The sequence below is a fragment of the Ostrinia furnacalis genome, unplaced genomic scaffold, assembly GCF_004193835.3.
Source record: "Ostrinia furnacalis isolate ACB-3 unplaced genomic scaffold, ASM419383v2 OfSCF1319, whole genome shotgun sequence".
NCBI lineage: Eukaryota > Metazoa > Arthropoda > Insecta > Lepidoptera > Crambidae > Ostrinia > Ostrinia furnacalis.
The window spans coordinates 369,702-395,338 of record NW_021131558.1 but is presented as its reverse complement, the minus strand read 5'-3'; positions in this window follow the sequence as shown (position 1 = coordinate 395,338).

The window sequence follows — 25,637 nt, the reverse complement described above, 5'->3', positions numbered from 1 at the left end:
AACAGGTGATTCGATATAAAAGCCCACATTTAGTCAAAATCGGAGTGGAAATGCCGATGGTCACAAAGGTGATATTGTAATGTACGAGCGTGGTCCCTTTTTGAACTTAGAATGTTGTATGTTACTGTTATATGACATGTTTTGGTGTGGTTTAGGGCAGAAGAGTAGCGGAAAGATAAGTGAAAAATGCCACATGAAAATGGCGGTTCACGCTGCCAAGAAAACAAGACGAGAAAATTATTTGATTTTTTTTTATTTGATTTGAGAGACAGCTACTTACTGCTAATTGACTTTAGGCAATGTATTAAACCCGCCTGCCAAGCGTGGGGATTATGGCAAAACCCTCTACTATAGTGGAGGAGGCTCATAGTCCAGCAGTGGACTGGAAAGGGCTGTTGATGATGATGATGAATGTATTAAAGCGTAAGTTCTCGAGCGAGACAGAGACAGTCTTAAGTCATATAGTTGCGGTCTCCTGTCTCTATCGCGACGCGAACACCTTAATATTTATAGATCGCCAAGAAAAACTCTCAATTTGAAATTTATATTATAATAAAAACTGGGTCAGAGGCATTCGATTTCTAAACATTTGGTACTTAATCACTTTGTTATTAAAAACATGCTTAAATCAGATTTATTCTTAAGAAATAGTGCCGGCTACTTTTGGTGTGATCCCATAATATTATGTACACGTGGTTTTACATCGATTAAACGAACTATCTGTTTTCATTTCTCTACTCATCTCCATGGAATCCATAAAAAAGTTACAGGACTACTTTTATTAAATGTTTCGCTTCGAGAAAAAGAAACAATAATTTACTTATTACAATGTGTTCTCTCAAATCAGATTTAAATAGAACTTGAGGGTTCCAAAAATTATTTTGTAACACATTACCTTGTCAGTTATATTTTTACAAATCGCTCTCTCCCGCTACCGCTCATGCCACAAACCTCCCAAACCTCATACGGTGGACCTGCGTGGGCGTCTCATTATAATACCGGGCTATTGTGCGCGTATATGTAAACAGGCATAGTGTGGATGGGGCATACTCTTTGGAAATTAAGATTGCGACTTTGATGCGACATCGATGCGAGATCGACTCGAGATCGCTGCGAGATTGATGCGAGATCGAGGCGATATCGACTCGATATGGAATCGAGATTGATGCGACGCGACGTTAATAATAATGCCAACCATAAAACACTATTGCAACGTAGCGCAAATACTGTCATCCGATATAATACTGTCATCCGATATTTTGTTACCTACATCATAGAAGCTCTTGGCCTATATCTCACCTGATGAAATTGAATGATCAGGCCGAAGATGGAAGTGAGCTTCACCCGGAATTCTCAACCACAGAGGAATCGGCTATCTTACGTAAAAAAGCTACACAACAAAATTGCTAGTACTTGCAACTTAGGACATGCTCTATCATTCAACCAAAAATTTTGTCTTCTGGGAACTGGGAATTTAGCCCGGAACCACTAGGATATGGGGCAGCTTAAAAGCCACCTGGACACAAATAAAACTACTTACTTTCTTCCGCCACTTCTTCTCAGCACCAGCCCATATTATGTTGTCCCGAAGTGGTGGTAGGGCAAGCTATATTTCCGACCATGATTTGGGGCGTGTATAAAAGTGCCCAGAAAAAGGGCTAATTCTATAGTATTTGGATTTAGCCTAGGCGCAGATCACCGACTTTAAGTCGGCTGATAGTTGGGTCGGGCTGTTAATCAGTATGGAGATGTATGAAAGTGCGCACATTACACCGATTTGGTATCGGCCGATTCTTGATACGAAATAAAAACGGGCTTAATTATCGGTCAACTAAAAATCGGTGGTCTGCGCCTAGGTTTAGTAGTGCACCATTAAGCCAGGGGGTTTTACCTTTCTCAAGCCATGTCCCCAACTATCTAATAAACATGCACATCTTAATGTCTGTCCGTACAATAGACGAGCTTCCGACCAGCAACGCCCTTCTGGCAAGAATTTTAATTGTGTACAGTACTTGAAAGGCAAGTATTATGAATATTTATTATTTACAGTGTGTAAATATTGTAAACAGCTTTCCGCCCGCGGCTTCGCCCGCGTGGAATTTTGTCTGTCACAGAAAAACTTTATCGCGCGCGTCCGTTTCAAAAACCGGGATAAAAACTATCCTATCTCCTTTCCCGGGACTCAAACTATCTCTATGCCAAATTTCATTAAAATCGGTTCAGTGGTTTAGGCGTGAAAGCGAGACAGATAGACAGACAGACAGACAGACAGACCGACAGACAGACAGACAGAGTTACTTTCGCATTAATAATATTAGTATAGATTTAAATCATTAGCTCACTAATGTAAGTAAAGTACTACTGTAATCCATTACTTACGCCCGTATTCACAAACATTACTATGAGATCTCACAGTGCATAGGGTGACACACGAAAAAAATCACAATTCAACGCTGTGCGTTCGATTTGTTGCTTTACTTAAGCAAGCATCGTTTGTGAATACGGGCGTTAATTTTCTTACTTACTTAACTACTTATAATTACATACTAGCTTTTGCCCGCGACTTCGCTCGCGTGAAATTCAGCTTGTCACAGATACTTATAAATGATAGCCTTTACTCGTATGTTATTCTGATGTACAAACAATAATACTGTAAAGTTTAATCAAAATCCGTTCAATAAGCAGTTTTTTTGTGAAAGAATGTTTAATAAATATTTTTAAAATTTTATTAGAATGTTTGTCCCGAATAATCTTCAAAACGGCTATTTAGATTTTAATGGGACTTCCACTGGCAGATAGCTCATGTTATAATTCGTAACATAAGCTATTTTTATTCAAGAAAAATATTAGGGATCTGCGCTAAAATATTAAAACGGATAATTGCCCATCCAGTACCAGAAATTAGTGGTTAATATTCTTCAATCAACTAAAATTAATGCCGACAGCGTTCATGTTACACCAAAAGATAAAATAAAGATAAAAGATAAGTTTCTTATAAATCTTTCGTTTCGTTTGTTTAATCCTTTGCAATAAAAAGTTATTGATTGTTGTGGTAAAAGCGACTTTGTGCTTTGGCAATAAGAGCGGGGGTTTGATTGTGTGGTTAACATGGCAATCTAAAATTTGGGCGGGCCAGAAACACTGAAATATAAGCAAAGATCACGAATGTAGGCCTGGAGACAGGAGGCAATATTTTTTTATTGTTAATGTAAAATATTAAACGCTTTGTAAATAATAAGTCGGATCGGTCTTAGTGGAAATCCTTGGAGGAGGCCTTTGTCCAGCAGTGGACATCTTTCGGCTGAAACGAATGACGGGTATAAGCCCATATTTATAAAAATGTTTTGTTTGATATAAAAGATAATTTTTTGTCTATGTTTGAATAAAGGCCAGTCCGCTACCAACCGGTCATTATGGAAAACATAGTGGACGTCCTGTATCTGAAATGACGATGATGATGAAGTGCCCCAAAAAGGGCCTACATTATAATTAAAGAACTTGAATGTGAATTTTCCATGCAGGCTATACAGTGGGTAAAAAAAAGTATTGTTTGATAAGCAGTTTTTTACGCAGCCTATCCCCTGGCCTACAGGTCGGTTTGTTAATAGTAATTTCAGCGATTGATGCCCGTGCATTCGGTGGCACCCCTTAATTGGTTTTCGCCCGATATGTTTATGCGTGAGGACGTATGCCGCGTTAATTTTTAGGGGTCCGCAGACGAAGAACTTTGGCGTGGTGGCAGTGGAACAATCGACTTTAATAGGATGGAAGAGGACCTAATTTTGTTGCTGCACCCTTGAACTACACTCGACATCAAATAAATCGCAACTCCCGCGGCAAGCACTTTCAAACGTATATGCATCCCCACTTCCCAACAATATTGGCACCATTTAAAAGCCTAGTTCTAAACTTCAATATCTCTATAGGAAAGGTTTTTACCCCAAAAATGTGTCTTAGAAGAATCCAGAGTCACTTCTTCAAAAATAGGTAGTTACGCTTGACCCAACTTTTATGGCTATGAAACTGTTAAGTTGGGATTAATCGCTATCCATCTGTTAAAGAGGACACGTGAGATCATTATTTGGTTTAATAACCATAAAAATTGGTCAAATCGGTCCCAGAGGTGAGTCCCAAGTGAGGTTTTCAAGTCACATTTACCCAAAAAACTCGGTTTTAATACTTTTACTATACGGAACTCTCCATTAATAGGTGTGTCTCACCCTTTTCCATCTTGACAGACCGCAGCCCGCTGTATCCAATCCCTCGTGGCTTCAGGCTACGCAAAAAACTAAAGATTTCAAAGGAGATTACTTGAGATGTTAACGTTTGCTTCTGTCGAGCAAATGTTATTTTTTCGACCACTTTTTGGTGGTAAAAGCAATTTTTGTGGTGGTTGAGGGGGAAATTTTGGTTAAAATGATGAGTTTCTTCCTTCCAACATAGGTATACTTATGGTTATATCATAGCACACTTTCATCGACTCTGAAGTCAAATCTTAATAGTACGAGAGCCCACGACCAAAACCATGTGTCATAGCAATACGGCAAAAACCCTATAAAATCGTTAGATTGTATGATTCTGAACCCGACTAGGTGTGTAGTAACGGTCGAAAGTGTAGCAACTGAGTGGGAGGCCATTTCTGCTGTGTCAAAAAAAAAAGACAGTCGGTATTATAGCAATACGTCTGATAGTGAAAATGTACATAGATTTTATAATTGTATTACGAAAAAGTTTGTTTTCAGACATTTTGCGCGTAGCATATAGCCTGTGCGCATTTTTGAAAATGTCAACAAATTTAGCCGACCTGTATCATAGCAATACGGATAATTATTTTTTTTAACTTTTCGTATTGCTGCCATGATTACCAAAAACCTGTTTTCAGACACTTTAAGTGTATCAAAAAGTTGTATGATAGAGAAGGTGCTACACTTAATTTGTCTGATATAAATTTTTTGCACATGTGGACAACTTATTTTATCATGTCCAACAATTTTCAGACATATTGCTATGATACCGATCGGTAAAATTTGTTAACATTTTCAAAACGGTCTCAAAATTTAATGCGTTCACATTTCCGTCTGAAAATTGTTTTGTTCGCATCAAATAACCAAAATTTACTAATAAAAAAGATTTTCAGACGTATTGCTATGAGACATTTTTTTTGTCTCATTTTTAATTTTTTTAAGTGATTTTACGGGTTTGCGCTACACCACTAACGTCTGAAAATAATGTTTCCGGTATCTCAGAACTATCATTCAACTACAGTCTGCAAATCAGACATATTGCTATGATGCAGTTCGGTAAAATTCTTTGACAATTTTGAAAATTCGGTCAGATCAAACGCTACGCGGAAAATGTCTGATATTGGTATTTTCGAGTTCAGGATAATCGTATCTATCGATTTGATGCGGTTTTGGCCGTATTGCTATGAGACAAAAATTTTGGTCGTGGGCTCTCGTACTATAACTTCGAACTCCTATGTTCTTCTAATTAATTTCGTGGTGGTCCAATGACAGTTTAACTTTCACCCGGGACAAACTTGGCCTTCACTGGTTGGGTTATTGGCGGTCAAGCTGTAGATCCTGGCTACACAGGAGTTGCAACAATGGAAACGCGAAGCGGGAATAGACCCATTTATTTTACATACACCTTTTTGTATGGGACCAACATCAAAGTCTCAAAAAACAAAGACAAAAGCTGTTACGTTAGTAAATAAATAAATAGTGCATTAGATAAAATAGCAGCAGTTATACAATTCTTTAATATTAAGAACAAGCAGCCCCAGCGAATTTCGTACCGCCTATAATATGTTATTCAGAAATAATATAGGTTTCTAATACCTAATGATAGATTTTTTAAAATCGGTCCAGTAGTTTCAGGGCCTACTCAAACAAACAAACAAGTTTCCCATTCATAATAATTATGTATTAGTGTAGATACATCACTGTTAAATAAAATCTATTTTAGTATGTGTTACACAAACCAATTTCAATATACGGTATTATAAATAACTAAGCTTACGCCATTAAAGTTGTTTCAATCTAATTAATAACCCAAAATGGCCGCCAAACGAATATTAGGCAACCATTTGCATTGTTATTTCTAAGCTAATGTTAGTAGAAATAGTGACGGAGGGAAATATATTTTTAACCGACTTCAAAAAAGGAGGAGGTTCTTAACCCGTCTGTATGTTTGTTACCGCAGAATTCCGTCATTATTAACTGTTTGCAAAAACTTTTTTTATAGGATATGGGTCCTATTTAAATATCAAAATTGTTTCAGTAGTTCAGTTTTAAAATCAAAATAACTGGACATAATTATTATGACAGATATGTTTTTGAACAAAATATGTTTTAAAAAGAGCCAAATTATTCTATAGGTACCTATACCTAAATAAATAATAGGATACTTTACTTTCATACTAGCTTAAACTGTACGCTGCCGCGCTGTAAAAAAAAATTAAGTACCAAAAAAAATTTTTTTTTCATGATAATTAATTATTAATTTATTAATTTACCTAACTCACAGGGTTTATAACTGGTTAAACTACACAGGTAGGTATACAATCAAAAATGACTTTAAAATTTAATTTTATCCTATTTAACCAATAGAACTGAAAATCAACCAAAAATAAAGTGAAAATGCCGTCCGTCCCCACCGAAGGGCGGTTCCGCATAATTTTTTAATGTAATAATAAACAAAATGCCTGTTTGTTTGTCCAGCCGAGAGCAATCAGTCATTGTTGTTACGGTAAACATCAATCGTTTGGGGCAAACAGAAAAACCGGGCAAGGGAGAGTCGGTCTCGCATGTGGAGGGTTCCGTACCGACGTTCGACACAACACGCTAAAAATACTCTGTAAAAGTGCTTTTTAAAAGTAATAAGTAAGTAATAATAAAAAGTAATACATAAGAAGAAGATATGAGTTTAGACACAGTCTATCACAAAGGTACTGTTATTGTAAAATTATCAAATTGTATCCAAAACTCTTTATTACCTTTGTAAAGAGAAAATAAACAAAATATTTATTATTATGATTTTTCCTCAGATATCTTCATCATTTCAGCCACAGGACGTCCACTTCCTAATGATAACAACAAGATGGATAGATGTTCTTATAAAGGCGCTGTATGCAGGCTGCTTCGTCTTCCTCTAGTCTACTACAAAATGACCTAACGATGATCATGAGATGCTTTTTTGCAACGAAAATAAAACTGCTGAGCCGGTGAGCTGTCGCTGTACATTTATAAGTTAACTGTGTCCGTGGCATCTAAATTACGAACGAATTCTTGAATAGTAAATAAGTACTGTGAATTGTAAAAAATCTAAAACGTTAAAATAGCGGTATCGCTAAAGCCAGCCAATGAGTTGCTGTCATAGTGACATTGGCGTCAATGTCACACGAGAATCATACGTCGGAATAGAGAGACGCTATATTTTGATGCTAGCTATGTGATGAATTTTAAAATAAGACATTACAGTGTGAAAGTTGAGTATTCAGTGTTTTATTTATGAGAATAGATCGACCGGCCTCTAATAGTACAAATACTTTTAAGATAGGTATCTAACATTATTATGTAAGTTGCTAGCTAACCTAAGTTTAATCCTCTCTCACCGGGTGCGTGACAGTTTATATAAGTTTATATGATATAAATTCATTTCAATAACGTTCATATTGTATAATAAACGTATGTTATAATAACACTTGATATAATTTTTTTACATATAATGTTTACTTCATATAATAAATCATTTCTAATAATATCATTTCAGATACCAATCACAACGCATAAAGACATTTGATATAAACCTTACTTAATCTAAGACTCATTTGATGTAATTTTGTTTAATATAAATATTATTTCACATAACCATTACTTGTAATAAACATTATTTGTTATACTCTTTAATTGATATAATTTCTGATAGATTTTTGCTTTCATTTATTGTTAGTCAAACATAACTACGCTATTATAACTTCAAAATATGATTTACTAAAAAAAAATTCAAAATCCTTTGGTAAAGTTCCATGCAACTTGATGTGGTACAATTTAGCCGACTAGGTGATAGTGCTTTTAAAAAATCGGTAAAAAATATAGCTTATAAATACCGAAAAATGTTTCAAAAAATTGTAATCCGCACTAATTTACGCTTCTAAATAATATATTAGAAACTCCCTGTGATTAAATTTAACAAAATTACAAACTAAACATGCATTGTCAAAAGTTACTTGAAAACAATGAAAAAATACTTTTCAAAATAAAACACACGTGTTCGTTGTCACGGCAAAACCACATGGCCGATATTAATTGAATTTAGTTGTGTATCGCTGAGTGTTGCAATTACAGACATTCAATAAATACTTTACGAAATATGAGGGTGGTACAATTTACCCGGCGGTACAATATACCGAACTCTCCCCTATTATATGATATGTAGTTATATCATACATTACACACCCTCTCTCACCACTAATATTGCAATACCCATTAACGGGTTATTAAGTTTTAAGCTCATTGTTTAGATTAAGACCCAATTGTAAACACTTATATTAAGTTATCATGCAATAAATTTTTTGAATTAGTAATGATAAGTGCGACTTTTCAACAAAAATATCTAGTTTGATGTGCAACATAAACTTGGTATAAACGAGACGATTTCAATCATCATCATCATAATTTAACAGCCATAGGATATCCACAGCTTCTCTTATACCGTCGGCGTCGTCGAACAACGTCGTATGATCGCAACCGTCAAAATCTGTTTTTTTGCATTAAACTACTCTAAAATAGCCCCTTTATAAACTAATTTTTTAATTTTTCAAAATTCGTAATAATATCGAAGATACAGAATCGAACACCGACGGATGTGATTATTCTAACGCAGTACAGAGACGTGTTTGTGCAAGCGTCATTGTACTTCGGAAGACTGCACATCGTTTGTTGGAATAGCTTATACATTTGTATTCGTATTGATATTGAATGTATCTAGAATTTCGTCTTTATATCTATAAGTTTGGACACTTTATCGTTTTGATGACTGAAAGTCACAACCATCTCTTTACTAGGGAAGTCAGAGAAAAAAAAACTGTGACGTACGTACACACCCGTCGTTGTACTAGGAAGTTCGAAAATAAAAGAAACAGTGTCCTTTTGTTTTTATTTTATGGTATTTGTAGGTAGATTGATGAGTATAAACATTAAGAATGTTTGGTACAAAATAATTGTTTTTGGTGGCGGATGTACTGAACTTACATTGTTCTAAGGACTTTTGTTTGACGTTTGATCAGAACCATCGTTGTACTTCGGTAAAGTTTGGTAATTTTGACGTCGGATATACACAACCGACTTTGTACTAGGGACGGGTATTCCAATTGCGTCTTTGTTCTATTTTTAAATTGCTTAAAAAATAAAATAAAAAATTGAGACTACAATAATTTGATTTTAATGTGTTTCTATTTGACGATTTGTTACTCAAAATAAACATTGTGTTAAAATTAAAGTTTTTTTTGCGTATACAGGATGACATCTTGTAATGAGTGAACATCCTTGTAAAGGATTATAGTGCATGTCATTTGCAATCAAATTAGATAAGTATTTGCCTACGCAAAACACAATGTAATTTTTCCATACAAAAAATCAAAATAATAATAATTAATATCCCGTAGCTGATTTTAAATTTTCCTGCTTTTAAGCTAAGGTAGAAAAAGCCCAAACTATAAATAATAAAAACAATAAAAGACTTTATTAAACACACAGTAAAACATAAAAGTAATAAAATAAAAGAAAAAAGTGTGATAAAGGGGCGCCCGCTCAATTTTTATCGGAACACCATGTTAGGATGTCCCTATTAAAACTGAGAAATGCTTGACTTTTGCCTAGGCATATACCTACATAAATAAATTGGTTACAATAACCTGTTATCCCTTACAAGGATGTTCACTTATTACACGTCACCCTGTAAGTATAGGTATGCTTAGAAAGCTTTTCGTCTAAGTTAAATTTTATACTTATTTATTTTATTCATTTCTAAGTAGCACTTACACCGTCAAATCAATGCCCCCTTTACCTTTACCTTTACTTACCTTTTCATTTCAAGCAGATCCCAACATTATTCAAAAAATGCAAGATCTTATAGGTGATAGTTTTTGCATCCAGTGCCTTCCTGCTACCTTTATGAGATCATCGTTCCGCCTTGGTTTGTGGGTGGATGTCGCACGCTTCGTTTTTCGGTATGCAGCCTACTCCAGAACCTTGGTGCCCCATTGGCCGTAAGTTTTGCGTACTATGTGTCCTGCCTATTGTCACTCAGCATGCTAATCTGTCGGGATATGTCATCGACTTTAGTTTGTTTACGGACCTCCCTCATTTATGATTTGATCTCGTAAAGAAACACTGACATAACCCTTGCTATAGCAAGCCGTGCAACTTTGAGCTTCTTTGAGAGCCAACGTTTTGGACCTATAATAGGGTAACACACACTGATGGCAGACTCTCGTCTTTAGGCACTTTAGGATTTTGGACGAAAAGATGTCTAGTTTTCCGGATACTGCCCAGTCGAGGTAGATTCGTCGATTGACCTCTTTCTCGAAGTTGGACCTACCTAGCTAAATCTTTTGTCCAAGGTAGACATCCTACTTGTCAACAATCTCAAGAATTGAGATCCCAACCGAAGTTGGGTAGGGTGCAACATGGACAGTCTACATAAGCTCATTTTTTCTAAGTTCATCCAAAGGCCCCGTTGGGATACTCGATTAAGGTCTTTAATATTGTGTCGAGGTCTTCCAAAGATTCTGCCATGACCATAATATTATCGTCGGCATACCTAAGGTGAGTGTTGTACTCGTCGTTGATATATCCTTTCATTCCAGGAGTTGGACAGGTGAACAGTTTTGGAAATAGGTATAAAATCTCCTAGCCTTACGCCTCGCTGTAGTGGAATCGCGCTCGTGCTCTGCTTCTGTATTCGGGCCGGATTGGTGCGTTCATGTAGAAGTACTTCAGTACCTCGATGTAACGAGAGTCGATACGGCCGCGGTGCAGGGAGATATTGCAGCACTGCCCAAATCTCGATCAAATCGAAGGCCTTCTCATAGTCCACGAACTCCAAGCATAGTGGCAAGTTATACTCTTCGATCTTCTGCATAACCTGCCGCAGTATAATATGTATGTGGTTTATCTATCCTTGATTTTTGTTAATTTTCTTTAATACCTATTGTCTTTATTTATAAATTAATTAATAATGAAACCTAATAAACAATGTTTTTTATTTATTTCCTCCAACTTTCTTCATCATCCGACGGGTACTCATGGCAGAAGTTCCGTAGAATAATGACTAAAAGTGCCATACGTCATATATTTGATTAAAAAAATTCGCAGAACAACGACGGTTTTTCACATACATCCTCAAATTGTCCATAGAACAATGACGCATGTGATTTTTACAAAAAACTAAGTATTTTTGGAGATGGGTACATAGTTTATATAAAATAACATCTTTATGTTTATAACATCCCCAAATTTGAAACCGATCAGCCAAGTAGTTTTTTTTGTAGACACAAAAAACCGGTTCCAAAACTTCAAAACGCTCTCCTGGAAACTTAACATTTTGCAGATACGTCGTTGTTCGACGACGCCGACGATACATTCTCTAATGATTTCCAGATTGGCCAGTTGGAAGTGGCCTGCATCCAGCGCCATTTATTTAAAATTAATTCCGTTATTTATCAAGCTCTATCATCACGGATCCCTAAAATCCCATTCGAATGGACATATTTCAAATTTTCGATGGCATTTCCGCGACGTCCCATCTGAAATGCATTACTCTAAATACGTGTAATGTAAATGTCCGATATTATTTCAAATATCTTCATTCATTCTCTATTTTCAGATGTTGATTCGGTTCTTGCCACCAGGGCGGCGCTAATAATAAACGTGCGCCTAGTGACGTTTAAAAGAGTAGGCGCACACCGTTGATTTTTAGTTGGCCGATAGTTGTGCCCGATTTCAAATTGTATGAAGAATCGGCCAAATCGAATCGGCGTAGTGTGCGCACTCCCATACATGCCCATACTGATCAACAGCCCGACTAAACTATCGGCCGACGAAAAATCAACGGTGTGAGCCTACTCTAAAACAGACACCCATGGTGGGCTGGATACCATAGGTACCAAACTTATGGTATGAAGTTCATTGGGACTATTCTGTGACCATGACTGCTACTGAAAGAAAAGCAAAATCTCTTAACTTGAATGACTAATATTTTCCCAGGTTAAATTAATTTTAACAAGGTACAAAGTGACCTTAGAGCTACTAAGCAATCTCTTCCAGTCATCATCATCATCATTTCAGCCACAGGACGTCCACTGCTGAACATAGGCCTCCCTCAATGGTTTCCACATCGCCCGGTTGGTAGCGGCCTGCATCCAGCGCCTTCCTGCTACCTTTATGATATCGTCTATCCACCAGATCCTTTCAATCTTACTAATACCAAATTGAATCATGTTTGCAGGATGTAGAACCCAATGTGGCAATAAAATACCGATACCGAAATAAATGTGATTTCATATTCCATACAGATTAAGGACATCCTATAGCTACTGCAAGATTTGAATGGTGATTAGCAAGTAATAAAATTTGGCGTCTGCTAGCCTGGCGCCTACACCATACAAACAAAGGACGGACATTTGTGTAGCTTTAGACAAAAAATATATTGGAGATATGCTGTGTTTACGTACGGATTTTTGTGTGATTTATATTAAGTTTTTAAGGCATAATTTTGGGCAAGTAAAATTGACACCTTATAAAGATAGTAGGAAGGCGCTGGACGCAGGCCGCCACCGACCGGCCATTGTGGAAATCATTGAGGGAGGCCTATGTTTAGCAGTGGATGTCCTATGCCTGAGATGATGATGATGATGAATGATGATGAAAATTCAATAAGTTGGAAATTGGTTTATCGAATTTTATGGAGAACTAGCTGAGCCCGCGACTTCGTACCTAAGCGTGAAAATACCTACTTTGAATAATTTTTCCCGTTTTAGCAACAATTTTTTTTACTGCTTCGCCTATGGGTTTGGGTGATGTTAAAAAGTGCAATATGTTCTTTTTAATTCCCGTATCTTTGGTATATTCTATAAATAAAAAAGTACTTAAAATGTCTCAAGAACATGCCATTGTATTCGTAAAACACATATTTTCGAAGATTAATCATCAATTTTAATAGATTTTTCCCAAATTGTCACACAGTTTTCTAACGTCATCTATGAAAAAAGTGAGATGTATTGAAAGGTCTTGAAATATTATTTAAGTGACTAATGCCCGTTTTCACCATCAATCCCTTAAGCGTTTGCTAACTAAACATCACTTTGGTTAAACGATCGCCTAAACTGCCCACTAACATAAGTTCGTTTTCACCATGCTATAGTAAACCTAAGTAGGGACTCTTTTGTCAGGTGGCGTTTCTTCGTGCGCCTAGTGACGTTTAAAAAACCGGTAATTTCCGATAAAATATTTTATTGGGAATATCTTACGTATTTCACAGAAACAAATGAAATAAAAGTAAAACAAAGAAATAGTTGACCAAAACTGATGTCTTTTTGTATTTTTGAGTTATTATTAAAGACAAAAAAGATATTTGGGCTATTATGTAATCTGTGGTTTGGGTGCATAATGTAATTCCTTTGCCTTAAAAAAAGTAAATGTCAAGATGACTGCTGCACCACATTAAAAGAAAATAAAAATGTACAATGATTTTGATAGATATTTTGTTGAGTTCTGTGTGTAGTTTTGTGCGATTTAACGATAAAAACGACAATGGAAAAAAGAAATGAAGCAAAATTTTTCCCTCAAGGAAAAAGATAAATTGGTTTACTTGCCCACAAGGATACTGTACGAGCACGTCAGCATCGACCGCGACCTACGTGCTAGCCGACTGGCCCATGAACCCTCAACGTGCACCGTAGGCACATTGGACTGGACACATTGAATTGTGTAAATCTTGTAGGTATATAGCAATAGCATAACAGTAATAAACCAGATATCAACCGTCCGCGTTGTGTTTCATTTACCCCCACTGAGGCCAAGAAAGCCTTAGTGCAGCCCTCCTTCCTATCAAATCTTTATTATATCTAATTATAAGGTATTGTTAGGGCTCTAGGGACTACAAACGAAGCCAGAAATATAGCTTGGTTATGAGATAGGTAAGTTATGAGTGACCAATACCTACTATCTATACCGTATGTAATCCTGTCTCACTCTATAATATTTTTATGTAGCTGCCTGAATAAACTTGAGTGAAAAAGTGTTTCCACTGTCTCAATTGCATAAAAAGCTTCAAAAAAATCATTTCATTCAGTTTTCATTTTGCCGAATAGGCGTGATTGACAATATAACTGTCACCTAACACTTAGGCGGCCGAAAATCGGGCCCCTGTTTTAAAGTGCTCCCATAAGGCCTAAGATGTCCCCTATGTGTTGGTGAAAACGAAATTCCTGTTAGGTATTACTTAATATTTCATAAAGGTCGCTTTAAAATTAGGGATTGATGGTGAAAACGGGCATAACGCTCGTATTTACATACGATGCTTGCTTAAGTGAAGCAGCCAATCGAACGCACAGCGTTGAATAGAGCTCTGTGATTGTGTGTCACTCTGTGCGTCCACGCGCACTGTGAGACCTCATAGTAATGTTTGTGAATACTGGCGTTAATAGACCTCCCATAAGTCCCATAGCTTCTAGGAAGCCTACAATTGATAATACGTGACGATCAAAACCGGATATCCGATCGTTATTTTATGATTGATATCGATCGACACTGACAGAATGACAAATTAATGACACTATTCTTATAACTTGATAGACAATATATTTGTGATTGCTTTGCAATAAAATATACTTATCTAAAGTTATGCTATTAAAACGTAGATAGGTATGCATCCGTTATTGTAATTAAAAATAATTTTCGTATGTGTTCTGTACAGACTCGATAATTGTAACTAATACATCAATTCATTAGTACAAAAAATAATAATGCACTTTGTGTAATAATTAAAATTTTGTATGGGGTTCCTTTTAGAACGTAGTCGTTTTGCAAAATTCAACCCCTAAGGGGTAAAACGGGATTCACACGTTGACGTGTACGAAGTCGCGGGCGGCCGCTAGTTACCGATATTTAGCATTACGTCTTATGAAATAGAACAAATTTTAATAACTTCTAAAAATAGCCTCCTTTTTTTAAGTCGGTTAACAAATAGTTGACAAACAATGGCGCCCTAAAATAACGTCAAAACTCGTCAAAAATCAAAATTCCAAACGGTCTTTATAAAAACGCATCCTTCTATCCAATGTCGGTAAAAACCATGTTCACAGACGGCAGATCAAGCGTTACAGTTGCTCTGCAAAAGTCAATCTAATTGTTTTAGAAATAAGGTCGAATTCAGAATAAATATGGAGGTTTATTTGTACAAATACAGGGTGTAAGAGGTTTAGTTTTTTTCTTGTTAAAATTACATTTCGAGCGGCGCCTGAGTCATAAAAATAAGTTTAGGGTATTTGAACTATATTTTGTAGCACTAGAGTTTATTTTAAAATGTCAAATCTTTGATAATGTGTGAAAAAAGTCATCTGCATGTGTTAATATGACAAATGCCGGTTTTTGTGGCGTCAAAATTGGTAATGTGATCTTTGAATAGTTTTTTTGGTAACTCAGTTGCAGCTTTAGGACTTATTAAGTTAACTTAAAATGGCGCTATGGCGCAGCAAAATGGGTTTTAATGAACTTATTTAACACCAACTCACCCGGCGAACTTCGTGCCGCCTGTATTCAATATTATTGTAGGATTCTTATGGTGAAAGAATTTTTCAAAACGGTAGTAGTTTCGGAACCTATTCAATACAAAGATAAGTACAAAAAATTAATAAAAAAAAAATTAGGCACCTACTTAACTTATTGGTAGCTTTTTATTTTCATTCAAACAAAGCTTTTGAATACAAATTAAAAATGTCAACCCAATTGAGCATATTTATCCTTTTGTTGAAGTCGATTTTTTTTTCTCAAACGAGAATGTCCATCGATTACTTTCCAAAGGTTACCTCTACACTAGTATTATATTATCTGTGCCTCTACATTTTTATTGCAAAATGCACCTAATTACCACGTCCTAAGATACAGTACCTAGCTTGATAAGCTGTCGCTACAATATGCATTCAATATGTCATACAGATGCGAATTACTGTTTGTTTATTGATACAAAGGTTTCCAGAGAAATCCGACTACGATGCTAAGTGCAAATGTTAACCACGTGCGAAGTAGTGAGTAATGTTTTTGAAAGTAGAATAAAATGACTAAGGTTTTAAGAAATTTCCTTTTGCTTAGGGCTGATTTTTAGATATTTTTTACTGAAGAATAAGTTTGGCACATTGACAGTTTCAGTACCTATGGAAGATTTATGTCACAACGACAAGTTTCAAATCAGCCATAATGTATGTTCTGAGACAATTAGCATAGAGAATTTGAAGAACTAACTGAATTTTTCAATTATATTTCACTTTGCAACAATTATTGTTAAGTTCCATATTGGAATAATAAAAATAAGCAGTTACTTTTAACTTTCCCCCGCGACAAACTTGACTTTCACTGGTTGGGTTATTGGCGGTCAAGCTGTAGATCCTGGCTACACAGGAGTTGCAGCGGTGGGAGCGAGAGGTGGAATTTTACCCTACCCTACACAGAATGTACAAAATTATTTAAAAATTAATTCACGTACCCATTAACACAAGTAAGCCAAATAAAAACGTGTTGAACTGACGAAGCGAACTCGAAATTCTCTTAAATTATCAACACATTTCGAGCAAAGCCCCTGTCATTTACAAATGAGGCCCGAATACTGATCTTAACGAAAATAACCTGAACGTATTACGAATGTTGATAGCAATTGGTTTAAACAAATCTACACTAATACGAAACCGAAACGTGGCATCTGACTATAGGCCTCTTAAAGAAGCTCAAAGTTGCACAGCGTGCTATGGAAAGGGCTATGCTCGGTGTTTCTTTACGAGATCGAATCAGCAATCAGATCCGTAAACGAACTAAAGTCGCTGACATAGCCCGACGGATCAGCAAGCCGAAGTGGCAATGGGCAGGGCACGTACGCAGAACTGACGGCCGATGGGGCAGCAAGCAAGGTTCTGGAGTGGAGGCCGCGTACCGGAAAACGCAGCGTGGGATGTCACCGACAAAGTGTACCGACGACCTCATAAAGGTATCAGGAAGGCGCTAGATGCAGGTCACACCAACCGGCCAATATGGAAATCATAGTGGACGTTCTGTGGTTGAAATGATGATGATGATGATCCCTGGACATTTTTACTGCGCCATCTAGTCTCAACTCAAACTAAGCTAAAATTGTTAAAAAGAGTAGGATAAAAATACTTACAGAGTTTTTATAGTTTTGTAAAAGTTTTTGAGAGTTGATAGAAACCGGTCGCTATCACAAAAGGCAATTTCAACACTAAATAAGTCCTTGATCTTAATCTGACAAGTAAAGAAATTGCATTTATGATGTTTTTTACGAATTTTTTCTTTGAACTTTAAATATAGCACGATCAAATTTGGCATTGGAGTAGTGGAGTAGTTTCATTTCGAAGTAGGGCTTTCTTTGATTTTCATCAATAAAACACTAATTGTCAGGTAGGCACTGTTTAGTTGTCTTCTACTAGTATATTGTACGAGTACATACATACAGAGAGGCCTGACGCTCGCTAGCTCTAGATAGATAAAAATGGAATAACTATATGTACATAATTTATGTATATTCTATCTATCTATACTAATAAATACACACAATATTGCTCGTGCTCATGTGCAATCTCGTCTCTAGTGGGAATCGAACCTGCGACCACAGCTAACATCGAAGTCAGTACGTGAACCGCCATGCAATTTTTTTTTTAATTTTATCCACCACGAGGAAGCTCTTGGCCTGTATCTGTATCTCATTCTCACCTGATGGTAAGTGACGATCAGGCCGAAGGTGGAAGCGAGCTTCACCCGGAATCCTCAACCACGGAGGAACTGGCTATCTTACCTCTAACTGCCGGAACACAACAATGCTGTTAACATTGTTGTTATGGCGACAGACTTAGGTAAGATGGTGGTAGCTAGCTAGCGATGGTGGTAGTGGCGGACTTAGAACAAGCCCTTTCTAATAGTGTCTTCGAATTCTATACCAACCTTAAAAATTATACCTAAATTACAATTATGAAATATAATTTACTAGGCGAGTCAAACCCACGACCAGAACAGTACACCACCAATCCAACGCGTTTCCGGGTACATACCTTACCTTATTAGCTCAACTATACTAAACCTGTCATTGTCTATTAGGAAAATAAGTATGGTTTGTTTATTATAGTCGTAATGATCATAATACTGCCATAAAAGAAGTTGATGAAGTAGGTTTCCTCCTACTAGGTGGACCGACGATCTGGTATAGGTCGCGGGAAGAGCCTGGATGCGGGCAGCGCAGGACCGTTCATTGTGGAAAACCTTGGGGGAGGCCTTTGTCCAGCAGTGGACGTCATTTGGCTGAAACGAACGAACGAAGTAGGTTTGTTGAAGATCATTTCTTATACCTTCATTCTGTCACCTATCATCCACATTGCACTGGAGGAAACGGGACTATTCCCACCTCTCGTTCCCACCGCTGCAACTCCTGTGTAGCCAGGATCTACAGCTTGACCGCCAACAACCCAACCAGTGAAGGTCAAGTTTTTCCCGCGGAAAGTTAAACTGTCATTGGACCCGCAACGAAATTAATCAGAAGAACATAGGAGGAGTACCTACATAGTTGCACTGGAGGAAAGTCAAACCCCAACTTCGAACTCCTCATAAGGATGTCCTACTCAGAACCATCCCACCTGTAACATTGACTGGGCGCCCACCGTCAATACCGGATCGCTTGTTCCGATTTTTGCCACGTTGGACAACCTTAAAATATAATACTGGGTTTAGTTTTAGATTTTTGCCCCTTGATGTTTCAGAATTGTGAGACTATAAATGTTCATAAGATTAATTTCGTTGCGGGTCCAATGACAGTTTAACTTTTCCCCGGGACGAACTTGGCCTTCATTGGTTGGGTATTTATTGGCGGTCAAGCTGTAGATCCTGGCTACACAGGAGTTGCAGCGGTGGGAACGAGAGGTGGGAATAGTCCCGTACTTGTTTAGAGTCATCATCATCATCATCATTTCAGCCATAGGACGTCCACTGCTAAACGTAGGCCTCCCCCAATGCTTTCCACGTTGATCGATTGGTAGCGGCCTGCGTCCAGCGCTCGCTTCCCTGCTACCTTTACGATGTCGTCGGTCCACCTTGTTTAGAGTAATCCTACCGTATTATAATTTAGTATAATCCCATATATGGCTCTCACGCGGTAGGCGGTCTTCAATATTTATTACACCGATTGTTGTAACATTTTATAAACAGAGATATTATTTGAATTTACATAATAACATTTGATGCGCCGGCATGTTGGTTGAGGGCTTAGTTCAAGAGTTTGGAGTTCGATTCCTAATTTCTTTGAGGGGGAATTACATATTTCAAATGGTTTAACTCTTTTTTTTTGCTCTGATATTATTTTTCAATGGTTTTTTCTTTCAAGTTTAATTTTAATTTTCTTTTTCTGTTATTATACTAAAAGTAAGGAGATTTTTTTAAATTATATTATTGAATTAAACATTTTGACGTTACTCGTACAATTTTATAGAAATTAAGTAAGTCGAGGGAGGGCTTTGTCCTGCAGTGGACGTCATTAGGCTGAAACGAACGAACGAAGTAAGTTGAACGTTCTTCTACAACAGTTAATTATTGCGGGTGAAACTCGCTTCCACCTTTTCGGTCTGTACTGATCATAACGGTCTTACAAACCTAATATATTTAAAAACAAATATTATTATAATTAACCGTGTGAAAAAGCCTTTAACATAAATATAAGGTAGATTATTCACTGCGATTGCGCAAGAAAAGCGTAAGTATGAATAAGTCTTTCTAAACACAACGAACAGTGCTTCTTTAACCACTTGACCAAATGTGATAAAAGGATAGTGTGCGAGCGAGACGCACAGAGCGAGATAGCCGGAGGTGCATCATGGAAGGTGTAAAGATGATCACGAAAGTGACGCGCTGTTTAGTGATGGGATGACGCAGTTATATCGATATGATATCGAAAATATGGACAAAAGTTTTGTTAGCAGAGAGCACATTATGCAGCTATTATTATATCAGATTATCTTTTTTAAAACCAGCCTCTATGGCTGCCTTCTACGTCTCATAGTGACCTTTGAAAATTATTTTAATATTGGTTGACTGGCGGATAATACTTTTAGCATAAAAGGCTTTTGCTTTATTTTGCGCATCTTAGGTATGTAATATGTATAACAAAAAATTGTTTTTGTAGGTTTTGCAGGGTTTGTGTATGTTTTGAAGTAGTTAGAGAAAGGAACCATGCGTCTGTTTTGTTAGTGACCCTGACTCTACACCCAACAGTTGTAGATTTTGTGCCGAGAGAGGCATATTTGAAATTCTAAAACAATAGTGTAGGGAAATGTCTAAAATGAACCATAATTTTTACCACACAATAAGTAATGTTTGTTAATAAGTAGAGAAGCACTACATAAAAATACCTAACAACATTTATAGGTTACTTTTTTTGATTGTCACTAAATCCACTTCACCATTCCCAATAATTGTTACAGAATGTTTTAAAGTTATTAGTTAACGTTATCGATCCAGGAAGAAGATCTTGCGTGCGGTGTAGTGATAGAAGGAGCCCTAGACTAGTTTCCTAAACAAAGTATCTTCTGTTTTGAAATCCTTTCAAGTACTTAGCGTAAAAAATTAATTTGTTTGTCACCTGTCATCCGCTTTGCAATGGAGGGAAGTCGAATCTTAATTTCGAACTCCTCCTATGTTCATCTGATTAATTTTGTTGCGGGTCTAATGAAAGTTTAACTTTCCCCCGGGACAAACTTGACCTTCATTGGTTGGGTTTTTATGGCGGTCAAGCTGTAGATCCTGGCTACACAGGAGTTGCAGTGGTGGAAACGAGAGGTGGGAATAGTCCCGTAAGTACTTAGCGAAGTAACTTATCGGAGCAAATAGATTTAGAATTAAAACAGTCACGTGCTACTTTGTCTAATAGGGCTTGCGACTATCGATATCGATAGACCAGCCGGTACAGCCCCACACTAAAGGTCACGGCCTAAACGCCGGCTCGAAACCCGTTCCAGCGCGCCGAATAATAATAACACCGGACAGCACGCGAAATAGCGCGATCAATGCTTTATAGACTTATTGTGGGGAAAATTTGAATTTCGAACGCTTATACTTCTATAAAAAACATTTAGAATTCGAATTTCAAACTTTAATTTTTAAAATTTCAAATTTTGAACATTGAAGTCACGTGAAATAGCGCGATCAATGCTTTAAAGACTTAGGGTGAGTTGCACCACCTAACTTTGACCGAAACTATAACGATAACCGGTGTTATTTGTATGGAGTTTGACAGATATTTGAAGTTTAATAAAGTTAAAGTAAGATGGTGCAACCCAGCCTTATTGTAGGGAAAATTTGAAAATCGAACGCTTAAAAAACATTTCGAATTCGAATTTCGAACCTTTAATCGATCTGACAAAACGGTCAAAATCTGTCAAACTTCATACAAAGAGCACCGGCTATTGTTATTATTAGGGTTAAAATAAATTGGTGCAACTCAACCTCACACTTCTAAATAAACATTAGAATTCGAATTTAGATTTTTTATTTTACATTTTTACACTTTGAAGGCATTTTTCGAACGCTTACATTCTAAACACATTTTGAATTCGAATCGCGAACCTTTAAAATTTAAAATTTGACACTACCAGGCCATTTGAAAAAATTAAGATCGCATTTCGGCGATACGGGTGTCGTTGCGAATTTAAAAATGTGTTACATTTTGAATCCGAACATTTATGACCTATTTTAGTGACATTGATAATCTTTATTGAAAGGGATTTAATTTGTTTATAATTCAAAATATCCCCAAACGAAAATAACCTCTTAAATATTAGGGCTGAGTTGTATCACCTAACTTTAACCGTAACTTTAACTTATCCGGTGTTTTTGTATGGAGTTTGACAGAATTTTGACGTGCGTATACTTAAAATAAGATAGTGCAACCCAGAGTTAGTCTTGTATGGTCTAGTTTTATAAATAGGTGCCATCCTTCTGTTCTAAAGTTTATTTTCATTTATTAAATAAGAAATAAAGATATCTGCTAGATACTGAGAGATAATAATAATATGTTTTTTATAAAGAAATAAAAAAGGTTGAATATCCAGCCTCCTTGGTCTATAAAAGCGAATAAAAAGAAAATAGAGCCCGCGCATTCTTCACAAATTCGAATGAAAAGGGTTGAATAGTTTGAATTTAGAATGCCGTGTTTTTTTAAAGCTAGTGGCCAGTCCTTGTTTGAGGTTCAAAAGTTATAAAACCTTTATATTGAAATGTTACGCCTCGCTGAGGTTTTTATTAAGTTTTAGACATAAATAAAGCGGGAATTCGCTGCCTGCTGCTGTCTTTCCCGGACACTATAATCCGGGCCTTTTCAAGGCGAGAGTGAATAGGCACTTACAGGACAGATATGTACCATCCTAGACTGCATCTCACTTAACACCAAGTGTTTTTTATTGGTAAAATTTTAAATCAGGCGAAACCACTTTTGACTGATTTTTGGCAGTTAAAAGTGGTTTTGACTAACGCCCTTGGTTAAAACCACTTTGTATGGGAAAAACTCTGTACACTCTGTACAATTTAATTAATGAAATTACTACGATCTTACTCAAATCGGCAAGACCGTATACAAAAATTTGTCAATAAATTTTTTTGACACTTGGTGTAACTTAATAGTAAACCACTTGCTACTTATTGAATCGAAAAAAATCAAATGATACCGCGAGTTAAGTAAGGACAGCGCCATCTAGTGGTATGACTTGTAATACTAATCTCTTGAATTAGGGCTTGTTTTTAACCGAAATTTTAAGAAAGAAGGAGTGTCTACTATCGGGCATTGCCCGCGGGCGGCGTGACCGGAGGGAGCTGCGAGCGTTCGGCGAACGGACGAGCAATGTTCGGTTCGCGAGCGAACATCGAAGAAGACGATTCTGATGCACCCTCTTCAACGACTTAGCTCTTTTCATTTATAAACTTCCACTACACACACTATCGAAGTAACAAGGAGGTTGGTCAAAATTGATTGATGTTGATACTTAACCATGTGTTTAGGTTAAGGTCAAAACTCATAATCGGTCAAACCACTTTTGACTGGAAAAATCAGTCAAAGTATTTGAATAAAATCTGAAAGACCAAAATAAGTGCTTTACATAGCTCATAGTTTTAAAAAGAAAGTTACCAGTTTTTTTAGTAAATTTTAGACTGTGGTAGGTAAAATGGTATTTTTATAGTTTTCCAATAAAATTCTGTGACTAAAATAAGATAAAGAACTAGCTTTCCGCCCGCGGCTTCGCCCGCGTCGAATTTTTCGGATTTTTATATAACCTATGACACTCAACAATAATGTGGCTTTCTATTGGTGAAAGAATTTTTAAAATCGGTTCAGTAGATCCCGAGATTACCCCTTACAATTTAACAAATATACAAGCACACAAACTTTACCTCTTTATATTATTAGTTTAAATGATACAACCAGGTATCAAACTAGAGACCTTGCTTTATATATTATAAATCCACAACACTACAAGAAAACTTGAGAGCCTAAAAGGATAGAAAATCCATTTTTCACCCACCTCCTATAACACTCACTCAAGCATACAAAATGTACCTCCTAATAAATCAGTGTACGCAGCCTTATCACCACAAGGCAATATCCGCCAGGCATCCTGGCCGTTAGAATATAGTTTAGGGGCCAAAATGATAAATCTCCCTCCGTTGTCTAAGAGGGGGCTTTGCATTAATTTGTCATTTTATCTGCTCAATACTATTTGAAAAGGGAGGCAAAGAGTAAGGGGACAGAGGAGTCAGTGCTTTGATACACTATTGGAACGGCGATGTTTTTTAAATTGGAAAAAACTCTCAGATGTTATCAACTGTTTTTGTTTATGTAATTTGCGTTATGCTGAAGGTATCAGAAATATTATAATTCAGTCAAAAAAAATCTTGAAAAGCTTTTGCTCTGTCGTTGAAGTTAAAAAAAATGTTTCTTCAATTTAAGAGGCGTCTTTATTAAGAGGCGTCTAACAGAGAAAGGACAATGTTCATTTCTGGCCTGGCGTGGACAAGCTGCTAATGAAAATATGAATTTGCCAAAAATTTTTAATTAATTTTTAAAGTATTCACTTAGTGTAACTTTGTATCAATTTGCCTTTATAAAAATCCAATTTAAATAGTACTTTATGTGATAATTACAACTTCCTGTCTTTAACACTCAATTCAGTGTTGCCAAAATGAATCTTATCGGTAAGAATCGATTCATATCGATTGTTTTTCGACTATGACAATTAGTATTTTTTAAATACGTATTCATTAAAATGACATTTATAAAACCTTTCTAATATTCCAATAACACTACCAGAAATATTTAAATAACTAAATGAAACCTTATTTCACACACACCTTATTATACACCTTATTTCGAGTCATCAAAAAATACAATCGATTTTTATATCGATTATTTTTATTCATCACCACATTATTAGCATGGTAACACTGAAAATATTGTCACAGCTGTTATCTGTCATTCGCTTTGTTTTGTATTTTTCATCGTGAGTGTTGTTTAGTTCTCAAAACCAAGTCTTTGCCAAAATAAAAGCAGAAGAGTGTTGTATAAGTTTCCCTTTTGACGACTTTATTTTTTTGACCATGGTCCTCGATGCTTCTCTTCCCGATAACCCTTGCATACTCTCGAACTACGAATCTCNCATAGACTGCATATTAACACGGAAAGAGAATCACATATTCGAAAATAATGTAATAATGGAACAGATTTCACCTCGTCAAGTAAGTTTTTTTATAATTATTTTCATTATATTTTATTAAAGACATTGGCTTGATATATTTGAACAAAGTGTATATTTTTTTCTGTACAAATACTTCTTACTGATAGATAAAAATTGACATCACATCTCAATATCTTAAAGAATGAATTTTGAATGATACCGTAATTAATTTCTTTGTTTCAGCTGCGGGGATCTGACCAAATATGTCATCCCTGATGGCAGTGAGCTGATCGAGCCCCAACAAACACATGATAGGACGAGGATTCATTTGCCCTGATATTGGCCGAATAACAGTAGGTTGCTGTGCTCATGTTATGACAATTTTGTGGTTTTTGAGCTGGGCAAGGTATCAGGAACATGTATTTCCACCTGCCTAGTTCCTAGACAATATTTTATTGACCCATGAGTCAGATTAAAATAATAATAATAAAAAAAAATGGTGTTTTATTTTGCTTCTAACCTTTCTAGTCTTATGCAAAAAAAAAAATTTTTTAAGGACTTGGATACAAAATGATGTTTATATTCTGTTTCTTACTGGTATAGACTATTTAATAAATAACAAATTACATGCTGTAATGTCTGTCCACCT